This window comes from Sciurus vulgaris (genome assembly GCF_902686455.1).
Source record: "Sciurus vulgaris genome assembly, chromosome: 13".
Lineage (NCBI taxonomy): Eukaryota > Metazoa > Chordata > Mammalia > Rodentia > Sciuridae > Sciurus > Sciurus vulgaris.
This window is the reverse complement of record NC_136474.1, coordinates 18298243-18309719: the sequence shown is the minus strand read 5'-3', so window position 1 is coordinate 18309719 and position 11477 is coordinate 18298243. Positions and strand designations below refer to the sequence as shown.

Here is an 11477-nt window from a genome sequence, read left to right as displayed (position 1 = left end):
TTTTGGTTCTGTTTTGGTAGCTCTGTTTTATTGGGTCATGTTTTGAAGTAACATTCTCCATGTTCTGAATGTTACTTGTGCGAAGAATGGTCTTAAGTTTTGTCTACATTCTCCATGTTTTTAGACTTCCTGTGAGGGTTATTTAAAGGTGAGAGGAGGTGATAGTTTAGATATGAGGTGCCCTTGAATACCTCATGTGTAAGACAGTGCCAGGAAGTGTAGTGATGAAATGATTGGGTTCTGAGAGCTTTATCCTAATGAGTACATTCAGCCACTGATAGGATTAAGTGGATGGGAACTGTAGACAAGAAGGGTATGAAGGAGTCAGTCAAAGGGGCATGCCTTTAGGGCTCATCCTTTGTTCGTGGTTAGCAGAGTTCTCTCTCTTTCTCTCTGGTTCCTCATTGCCGTATCCTGAGGTCTTGCCCCCTCCCTACACTTACACCACTGTGTTGTGCCACCCTTCGTCCCAGAGGTATGGTGGTCAGAGGACTTGAGACCTCTGAAACCATGAGCTCAATAAACTTTTCCTGCTCTAATTGTTCTTGTTAGATAGTTAGATCTCTTGATCACAGTGATGTAAAAGGCAACTAAAACATAGACTGATTAATCCGTTGAAGGATACGTCAAGGCAGTACAGCATTTGAGATGTCGCTGGGTATTTCTATTTGCCTTTAGCTCAATGTAGAGTGAGACTCAGGAGCAAAAGGCAGAGTAGAAAGAGTGAAAGTACTTGCAGGTTTTCGAGAAAAGAAAGCTTTGTAATGCCAAGGAGGGTGTAGTTTGTAAAGAGTTTACTGCCATTAACAAGGAGGTGAGTACTCTGCAGTAGTTCACTCTCAGGGAAGGCACCTTGAGGCATCTCAGGAATGGGAAGGACCCCACATGTAGCAGGCTTAAAGACTTGCTGGAGAGGAGAACGTCATGGGAATCCTTACCTCAAGATTCATTTCGTTGTGTAACTAACACCATACCAGCACATGGAAGCCATGGTCCAGGAGGCCTGGATAATGATCTTGTTCACAGCTGACCTTGGCATTGTCTGTATGACTACAGTTCCCAGGTTTTTAGAATGCAAGCATTGTGTGGCCCTGAAGGTTTCCACTGATATCTCTGAGGAAAGGCTCGTGGACAGGAAGGGTACATCACAATTGGAGTCCAGGTCTTTAGCTCCAGAAAGAGTGATTTGTCAACCTGTGAGAGTGGAGCCAGTGTTGTAGAGGAGACCTAAGTTAGCAATGCCTGGCCAGTGAAATGGCTGCCAAGGGAAGTCACAAGCTGTGAGCACACCCACTCCTGGGAGTGGCCCCACAGCAGACAAGCCTGGAGGGGCGAACTTGCCCAGCCCTCAGGACCCATATCACACCATCAGGTGCCCTGGTTCCACACTTGGAGCACTAGACTGAATGTTTGCCCTGCTGTGCCTTGTTCAGTTTTCTCCTTGCTAGATTCCTGTTTTTCCCTTTTGGGCTAGTTGTGTTTCCCCTTGTGCCATTGTATCTTGGAAATATGTCAACTTTCTTTTTGATTTTTAAGGAGGATTATAGGTAATGTAACACAAAAGGTTTGACTGTGCTGCTTTGCTTTCACCTGAGTCAGCCAGTACCTGAAGAGGCAGAGAGGCGGGAGAAGAAAAGACTTCGTTTAGTAATAATTCAGCATATCAGACAGGAATGGCTAGCAGCTGGATTCATTGTGCTTGGTGCTGCTGAGTGAAAGTGTACGTGCTGTGTTATGTGGGGTTGTTCTCTCAGTGTTGTGCAGGTGTGCAAGGGGGCAGTTCAGTATTCTTGACAGATGTGTTTTTCAGGAGCTGGGGTTGTGTGGGTCTTATCTGGGTCCAGTGCACACAGCCATTCCAGACCTTTGAATCTAAGATTATGTGATTGTTTAGATGCTTGCATTCTGAAGGTGTGTGCATCTGGTTTCCAGCCTAGTTTGTCTCTTCTCTTCACTTCCGCCAATGCCTTTTAATTTGGCCATTTCCTGTGACCTAGAAAGGGGGACTGCCCAGTGCAAGGGATAGCATTTTAACTAACTGTGGTTAGGCATTAAGAGAGGGATGAGGGTGTGGGGAGGAGAGAAAGCTATGCTCATGAATTCAAAAGAAGACTGGAGGAAAAAACCTTTTAATCCAGGGTTCAGCATAACTGTGTTCCCTTGAGTCTCCAGAGGGGACTTTGAAGGACTATAAAGAAATGCAGGCACTGTTGATATTTGTGGACTCTTGGAGATGGACTGGATGCATTTATTTTTCCTGAGACAGACATGAGCTTTTGGGGACAAGTGGTAGATGTTCCGGTATTGACCTTCACTGTGCATCAAAGGCTTACCTGTTAAATCTGGTTTCCAGCTGACGCACTTTTGGGAGGTGATGGAATCTTTGGAAAGTGGGGTCCAGTTGTGGAAATTAGTTCATTGAAGATGTGCCCCTGAAGGTGTTCTGAGACCCCTGTACATTTATGACTGTGTTTCTCTTTGCTCTCCAGGTGCCATGAGTTAAACAGTTTCCTCTGCCACACACTCTGTTCCAGAAGTTCTGCCCTGCCACAGGTCCAGATGCAAGAGGGACAAAGGACCATAGAGTGTAACTTCTGAAATGATGAACCAAAATAGATCTCTGCTCCATTGAAGGTGTTGATCTCAGGTACTTTTCACATGGTTGGAACGTGATCAGGACAGCTGCTGTCCAAAATACAAGAGGCCCCAGCCCCTTCCTCCAACAAAATCACCTCCTTTCTCTGTAAGTAGAAGGGAACAGCTTATAATTCATGCACTCACCTTTTGAACCACAAAAATACCAGTAATGTCCCCAGTTTTGAATTGGGGCATGTAAGGATGCCCAAGGCTTCTTGTGTGAGAACACTTCAGACCCCATTCAAGAATTGGTGGCTGAACCCAGGTGGATAAGCCTGGTCCTTTCGTAGGAACAGACATATCATAATGGTGTGGCCTCCCAGCTAGGAGACTTCTGTCTGTGCTGACAGTGGAAACTCAAAAGGGTCTATTTTGGGTGATCCTCTCCTTTGAGTTCCCCTTCAGTGTCCGCGAGAATCTTCATCCCAGAAGAGTTATCTGAGAGGACTTTCTTCCTATTTGAAGCATTTTCTCTGTAGAGCCGTTATTGAGTGCCTGGCAAGCACCTTTAAGGTTTATAGGAGGGAATGTGCTCTCTGCTTTGCACATTTATATTTACTTCCATTTTCAACACCAAGGTGTGAGCCTGAAATCTTCATTTTCACCCTCCACTTCTCTCTGCAGGGCCCAGAAAATCAATAGCTTGAACAGCTTGCTAAGTGCATGTGTCAGTGTTGAGACTGTGTATATGGTGTCCTATGTGTGTTTGTGATTTTTCACCAGAATTTGTGTTCTTGTGTGTTTCATATGTAGAGGTATGGAAAGGACATGGAACAGGATACTGTAATTTATCTCATGTGTGAGTGTTTGATTGTCATATGCAATAGATTGTGTCTGTGTGATTCCTTTGATCAGTTTTGGGTGAGTGCCTTTGTGGCAGGGTGTGTGTTTTGGGTGTTAGTGTTGGTTGTGTTGGCATTGTTGGGTGTTAGTGTTGGTGTTATTGGCATTGACTGTTGTGAACGTGTGCATGCATTTGAGAAGTCTAGGACTTTGTCTTATGCTCTACCATGGATCTGTGCCTTTTCAGATCTTAGAGTTTATATGTTTGTTCATGGTGACCAGGTGAGAATTTAGGGACATAGTGTTTGGTGTATAGTGATTTGGAGAGAATGGGCTCTTTGGGTATGTTGGGGTGTTAGTAGTTATGGATATGTGGCCCCTGGATGTGGACAGATTCAGTTGATAGTTTCTGAAGATGGACTGGTGTGCATGTTCTTATTTTGGGCTTTGAGGTGATCAAGTTGTTTCTGGGAATGGAGGGGTATCCTTTGTGAGTATTTAGGAGGAGTTATTGAGGTCTCTGTATGTCTGAGATTTGTTGGTGACCTTCGAATTCTGAGGCACTTTGTGCATGTGCATATTTGCAACATAGGGGTGATTGTATATGTTCACATTTGAGAATAGAAATTGTGGTCATGGAGTTTTTTCAAGATGGCGGCCTAGAGGGTGGCTGCATTACGTGTTGCTCCAGAACTCAGGATTCAAGAGAGGAGATATTGAGACGCTTGGGACCAACTCAAAGTAGCCGGGTGACTCTCACCCCCTGGGGGGGCATCCCGGATGGGACGGGGGTCCCGGAACGCAGGAAACTTTGTGAAGTAGAACTGCCGGCGAGACGCCCCTCCCCCCGCTGGAGCGCCATAGAGGAGGCCGCTCGGCACAGCGCTGGGACTCGGAGCAGCCACTGGGGCTCCGGCGGCTGCCCGGGGGAGGAGTGGCGGGGAGAACTGTGTGGACTCAGGACACCGGGGCCTGCCCTGAGGAGGAGGAGAGGAGCGTGGCCACTTGGATTCGGAGAGACTGCACCAGAGCTGCAGGCGGTTGCCAGAGGAGAAGCCGCGCGGCGAGCTGTTTGGAATCAGAACGACGCTTCTGAACACCGGGGCCTGCCCTGAGGACAAGGAGGAAGAGGAGCGGCCGCTTGGATTCGGGTGACTACACGGGAACTACAGGCGGTTGCCAGAGAAGGGGCTGCGTGGCGAGCTGTTTGGACTCTGACCACTTCTGAACCCCGGGGCCTGCCCGGAGGCGTAGGAGAAGGAGGAGAAGGAGCGTGGCGGGTCCTTTGGACTCGCAGTGACTGCATTAGCGCTCCAGGCGGCTGCTCAGAGGAGAAGGCGAGTGGTGAGTTGTTTGGTCTTAAAGTGACAGCTCCTGAACACAGGGGGGCTGCCTGGAGGAGAAGCGTGGTGGGACGCTTGGTCTTGAGGGGCCACACCAGAGCTCCGGGCGGTGCCCAGAGGACCCGTGCAGTGGGTCACGTGGATTCAGAGCCACTCAGAGGGACTGCTCCTGAACACCCGGGGGGTTATCTGGAGAAGGAGGAGGAACGGGGAGGGTCACTTCGACTCGGAGTGATTGATTGCCCCGGGCTACGGGTGGTTGGTGGGAGGAGGAGGCACGAAGTGAGTTTCTTGGACTCCTAGTGACCGCACCGGCATACTGGGCGGTTGTCTGGAGGAAGAGGCCTGTGGCGGGTCTCTGGGACTCAGAGCGATTGTTCGGGGCCACAGGTGGCTGCTCAGAGGAGGGGCCACGCAGCCAGGCGATTAGGTGCAGAACAGGGTCCCAGGATCTAGGAGGCTTCTGGGTGGAAGAGCCGCACAGAGACAGGCTTAGGGCGGAGCGAAGGTTCCAGGCCTATGGGCAAATTCTCTGAGGAGGGGCAGCCTAAGGAGATTCATCTGCGAAGGGTGAGGCTCCCAGGCCCAGGAGGTAGGGCCGGGCCCCTGGAAACTTTGCAGAGGAAGGCAGCCCAGCCCAGGCAGTAGCTGTAAATTGAGGGGAACCTCTAGGAGGAAACTGACCAGCGAGACCTCCCCACTGGGTGAGTCTTCCCTGCCTGGTGAGGTTTCCCCACAAGGACGGTAAAACCAGAGACACAGGCCCAAACAGGCCTTGCCTCAGCCCACAGCCTAGGTCCCCTTTGGATGACCATTGGTCAACAAGTGGAGGCACCTCTGCCCACTAGCAGGGAATATACCCCACCTGAAGGCCACCACTCCTAGAGAGGCAGCTTCCTTGTGGAGCACCGCATTATCAACCTCCTCCAAGACTTCAGCCTACTGAAGGCTAAGAGGGGATATATATAGAAATCTTCAGGGTCATTGTAAATCAACAGAGGAAATCTGCAATATCTCAGCGGTCCACTGATATCTGAACAACATGAGAAAACAAGGAAAGAAAATGCTGCAAACAAATCTAGATGTTACATCAATAAAACCCAATGACAGCATGGCAGAAGAAATGACAGAAAAGGAGTTCAGAATGTACATAATTAAAATGATCAGAGAAGCAAACGAGGAGATGAAAGAGCAAATGCAAGCATTGAATGATGAGATGAAAGAGCAAATGCAAGCATTGATTGATCGCACCAATCGACAGTTAAAAGAGCAAATACAGGAAGCAAAAGATCATTTCAATAAAGAGTTAGAGATATTGAAAAAAAACCAAACAGAAATCCTTGACATGAAGGAAACAATAAACCAAATTAAGAACTCCATAGAAAGCCTATCCAATAGGATAGAACACCTGGAAGACAGAACCTCAGACATTGAAGACAAAATATTTAACCTTGAAAACAAAGCTGAACAAACAGAGAAGATGGTAAGAAATCATGAACAGAATCTACAAGAACTATGGGATATCATGAAAAGGCCAAATTTAAGAATTATTGGGATTGAGGAAGGCCTAGAGAAACAAGCCAAAGGAATGAACAACCTATTCAATGAAATAATATCAGAAAATTTCCCAAATCTGAAGAATGAAATGGAAAATCAAGTTCAAGAGGCTTACAGGACTCCAAATACACAAAATTACAACAGACCCACACCAAGGCACATTATAATGAAAATACCTGACATACAAAATAAAGACAGAATTTTAAAGGCTGTGAGAGAAAAGAACCAAATTACATTCAGGGGGAAACCAATACGCATATCAGCAGATTTTTCAATCCAGACCCTAAAAGCTAGAAGGTCCTGGAACAACATTTTTCAAGCCCTGAAAGAAAATGGATGCCAACCAAGAATCTTATACCCAGCAAAACTTACCTTCAAATTTGACGATGAAATAAAATCCTTCCATGATAAACAAAAGCTAAAAGAATTTACAAAAAGAAAGCCAGCATTACAGAACATTCTCAACAAAATATTCCATGAGGAAGAGATGAAAAACAAAGAAGCAAATCAGCAAAGGGAGGAATTATCCTAAAGGAATTGTCAAATAAAGGAGGAAACAAGTTGTGTCAAACAAATAAATAAACAAAATTTTAAAAATGAACCAAATGACCGGGAAACCAAATCATTTCTCTATAATAACCCTGAATGTTAATGGCCTGAATTCATCAATCAAAAGACATAGACTGGCAGACTGGATTAAAAAGAAAGATCCAACAATATGTTGCCTGCAAGAGACTCACCTCATAGAAAAAGATACCCATAGATTAAAGGTGAAAGGATGGGGAAAAACATACCATGCACATGGACTCAGCAAAAAAGCTGGAGTATCCATCCTCATTTCCGATAATGTGGACTTCAAGCCAAAGTTAGTCAGAAGGGATAAAGAAGGTGATTTCATACTGCGTAAGGGAAGCATAAATCAGCAAGATATAACAATCATAAACATCTATGCCCCAAACAGTGGCTCATCTATGTATGTCAAACAAATCCTTCTCAATTTCAGAAACCAAATAGACCACAACACAATAATACTAGGTGATTTTAACACGCCTCTCTCACCACTGGACAGATCTTCCAGACAAAAATTGAGCAAAGAAACCATAGATCTCAACAACACAATCAATAATTTAGACTTAACGGACATTTATAGAATATTCCATCCAACCAAGAGTGAATACACTTTCTTCTCAGCAGCACATGGATCCTTCTCTAAAATAGACCATATATTATGCCACAAAGCTAATGTTAGCAAATACAAGAAGATAGAGACACTAGCATGTATTCTATCAGATCATAATGGATTGAAGTTAGAAATAAATGAAAGAGTAAAACACAGAAACTATTCCAACATCTGGAGATTAAACAATATGCTATTATATGATGAATGGATAACAGAAGATATTAGGAAGGAAATTAAAAAATTCTTAGAGGTAAATGAGAACAAAGAAACATCATATCAAAATCTCTGGGACACTATGAAAGCAGTACTTAGAGGGAAATTTATTTCATGGAGCGCATTTAATAAAAGAAGTAAAACTCAACAAATAAACAACCTAACACTACAGCTCAAAGCCTTAGAAAAAGAAGAACAGAACAGCACCAAAAGTAGTAGAAGACAGGAAATAGTAAAACTCAGAGCTGAAATCAATGAAATTGAAACAAAAGAAACAATACAAAAAATTGACAAAATAAATAGTTGGTTCTTCGAAAAAATAAACAAAATTGATAAACCTTTAGCCACACTAACAAAGAGAAGACGAGAGAAAACCCAAATCACTAAAATTCGGAATGAACAAGGAAATATCACAACAGACAGGATGGAAATACAAAACATAATTAGAAGCTATTTTGAAAATCTATACTCCAACAAAATAGAAAATTTCGAAGACATCAACAGGTTTCTAGAGACATATGAATTGCCTAAACTGAATGAGGAGGACATAAACAATTTAAATAGACCAATTTCAAGTACTGAAATAGAAGAAGTCATCAAAAGCCTACCAACAAAGAAAAGTCCGGGACCAGATGGGTTCTCAGCCGAGTTCTACAAAACCTTTAAGGAAGAGCTCATTCCAATACTTCTCAAAGTATTCCATAAAATAGAAGAGGAGGGAACCCTCCCAAACTCATTCTATGAAGCCAATATCACACTGATACCTAAACCAGACAGAGACTCATCAAGGAAAGAAAATTTCAGACCAATATCCTTAATGAACATCGACGCAAAAATTCTCAACAAAATTTTAGCAAATCGCATACAAAAACATATTAAAAAGATAGTGCACCATGATCAAGTGGGTTTCATCCCAGGGATGCAAGGTTGGTTCAACATCAGGAAATCAATAAACGTAATTCACCATATTAATAGACTTAAAGTCAAGAATCACATGATTATTTCAATAGATGCAGAAAAAGCATTTGATAAAATACAGCACCCCTTCATGCTCAAAACACTAGAAAAAATAGGGATAGTGGGAACATTCCTTAACATTGTAAAGGCCATTTATGCTAAGCCCATGGCTAATATCATTCTAAATGGTGAAAAACTGAAAGCATTTCCCCTAAAAACTGGAACAAGGCAGGGATGCCCTCTTTCACCACTTCTATTCAACATCGTTCTTGAGACTCTGGCCAGAGCAATTAGACAAACCAAAGAAATTAAAGGGATACGAATTGGAAAAGAAGAACTCAAACTATCCCTGTTCGCTGATGACATGATTATATATTTAGAGGAACCTGGAAATTCCACCAGAAAACTCTTAGAACTCATAAGTGATTTCAGTAAAGTAGCAGGTTACAAGATCAATGCCCATAAATCCAACGCATTTTTATACATAAGTGATGAATCTTCAGAAAGAGAAATTAGGAAAACTACCCCATTCACAATAGCCTCGAAAAAAATAAAATACTTGGGAATCAATCTCACAAAAGAGGTGAAAGACCTCTACAATGAGAACTATACAACACTAAAGAAAGAAATTAAAGAACACCTTAGAAGATGGAAAGATCTTCCATGTTCTTGGATTGGAAGAATTAATATTGTCAAAATGGCCATACTACCTAAAGTGCTATACAGATTCAATGCAATTCCAATTAAAATCCCAATGATGTACCTTACAGAAATAGAGCAAGCAATCATGAAATTCATCTGGAAGAATAAGAAACCCAGAATAGCTAAAGCAATCCTTAGCAGGAAGAGTGAAACAGGGGGTATTGCAATACCAGAGCTTCAACTCTACTACAAACCAATAGTAACAAAATGGCATGGTGTTGGTACCAAAATAGAAAGGTAGATCAATGGTACAGAATAGAGGACATGGACACAAACCCAAATAAATACAATTTTCTCATACTAGACAAAGGGGCCAAAAATATGCTATGGAGAAAAGATAGCCTCTTCAACAAATGGTGCTGGGAGAATTGGAAATCCATATGCAACAGAATGAAACTAAACCCATATCTCTCACCATGCACGAAACTAAACTCAAAATGGATTAAGGACCTCGGAATCAGACCAGAGACCCTGCAGATTATAGAAGAAAAAGTAGGTCCAAATCTTCACCTTGTTGGTCTAGGACCAGACTTCCTTAACAGGACTCCCATAGCACAAGAAATAAAAGCTAGAATCAACCACTGGGATAGATTCAAACTAAAAAGCTTTCTCTCAGCAAAGGAAACTATCAGCAATGCGAAGAAAGAGCCTACAGAGTGGGAGAATATCTTTGCCAATCATACTTCAGATAGAGCACTAATCTCCAGAATCTATAAAGAACTCAAAAAACTCTACTCCAAGAATTCAAACAGTCCAGTCAACAAATGGGCTAAGGAAATGAATAGACACTTCACAGAAGAAGATCTACAAGCAATCAACAAACATATGGAAAAATGTTCAACATCTCTAGTAGTAAGAGAAATGCAAATCAAAACCACCCTAAGATTCCATCTCACCCCAATTAGAATGGCAATTATCAAGAATACGAGCAACAACAGGTGTTGGCGAAGATGTGGGGAGAAAGGTACACTCATACACTGCTGGTGGGGCTGCAAATTAGTGCAGCCACTCTGGAAAGCAGTGTGGAGATTCCTTAGAAAACTTGGAATGGACCCTCCATTTGACCCAGCTATCCCACTCCTTGGCCTATACCCAAAGGACTTAAAATCTGCATACTACAGAGATACAGCCACATCAATGTTCATAGCTGCTCAATTCACAATAGCCAGACTGTGGAACCAACCTAGATGCCCTTCAATTGATGAGTGGATAAAGAAACTGTGGTATATATATACTATGGAATATTACTCAGCCATAAAGAATGATAAAATTATGACATTTGCAGGCAAATGGATGAAATTGGAGAATATCATGCTAAGTGAGATAAGCCAATCTCAAAAAGCCAAAGGACGAATGATATCACTAATAAGTGGAGGTTGACACATAATGGGGGGGAGGGAAGGGTTAGAGTTAGGGTTAGGAAGGGGGGCAAGTATGGAGGAAGGAACTACTGTATAGAGGGTAAAGAGGGGTGGGAGGGGTGGGGGGAAGGGAAAAAATAACAGAATGAATCAAACAACATTGCTCTATGTAAATTTATGATTACACAAATGGTATGCCTTTACGCCATGTACAAACAGAGAAACAACATGTATCCCATTTGTTTACAATTAAAAAAAAAATTTAGTGAGAAAAAAAAAAGAAATTGTGGTCATGTTAATAAGTATATTCAGTTATTGATGGAGGGCTTGTATGATTGCATTTGGGGTGCTACTACCTGGTGTTTGTTTTTGTGGGGTGTGAGGATATGTATATCTGAAGTTCACCAAATATCCCCACCCAAAAGGCAGCAAGTCCAAGTTAGGAGGCTTGGGTATTGACAGTGTACATGGGTAGTTCATGGCATGGTGGGACATGTGGATAGTTATTTAGAGGAGTGTTTGAATGGAGTGTTTTTGTGACTGTATTTTTTTTTTTTTTTTGGTTTGTGAAGGGTGTGAGATCGCCACACATATATTAGTGTGTGTATTTGGGCAATAATGATGTGTAGATTGTTGACGTCATTGTTGTGTGCATTTGGAGAGTGTTGGGAGTCTTTGCAGTGTGTTTGGGAGTTGGTGTTTGCACATCAAATGGTTCTGGGGATATGGGGTCATGTTTATGTG

The 11477-nt window shown here is 42.9% G+C and overlaps 1 long non-coding RNA gene across 1 annotated transcript in view; it reads left to right on the top strand.

Annotated features, from left to right (window-relative positions):
- Nucleotides 1-1063: 1063 nt before the first annotated feature.
- LOC306643038 overlaps nt 1064-11477 on the top strand; it is a 77951-nt gene continuing 67537 nt past the window's right edge. Inside the window, exons 1-2 of the long non-coding RNA XR_013758806.1 lie at nt 1064-1140; nt 2490-2647. This is a non-coding gene — a long non-coding RNA (uncharacterized lncRNA). The remainder of the gene's footprint in view (nt 1141-2489; nt 2648-11477) is intronic.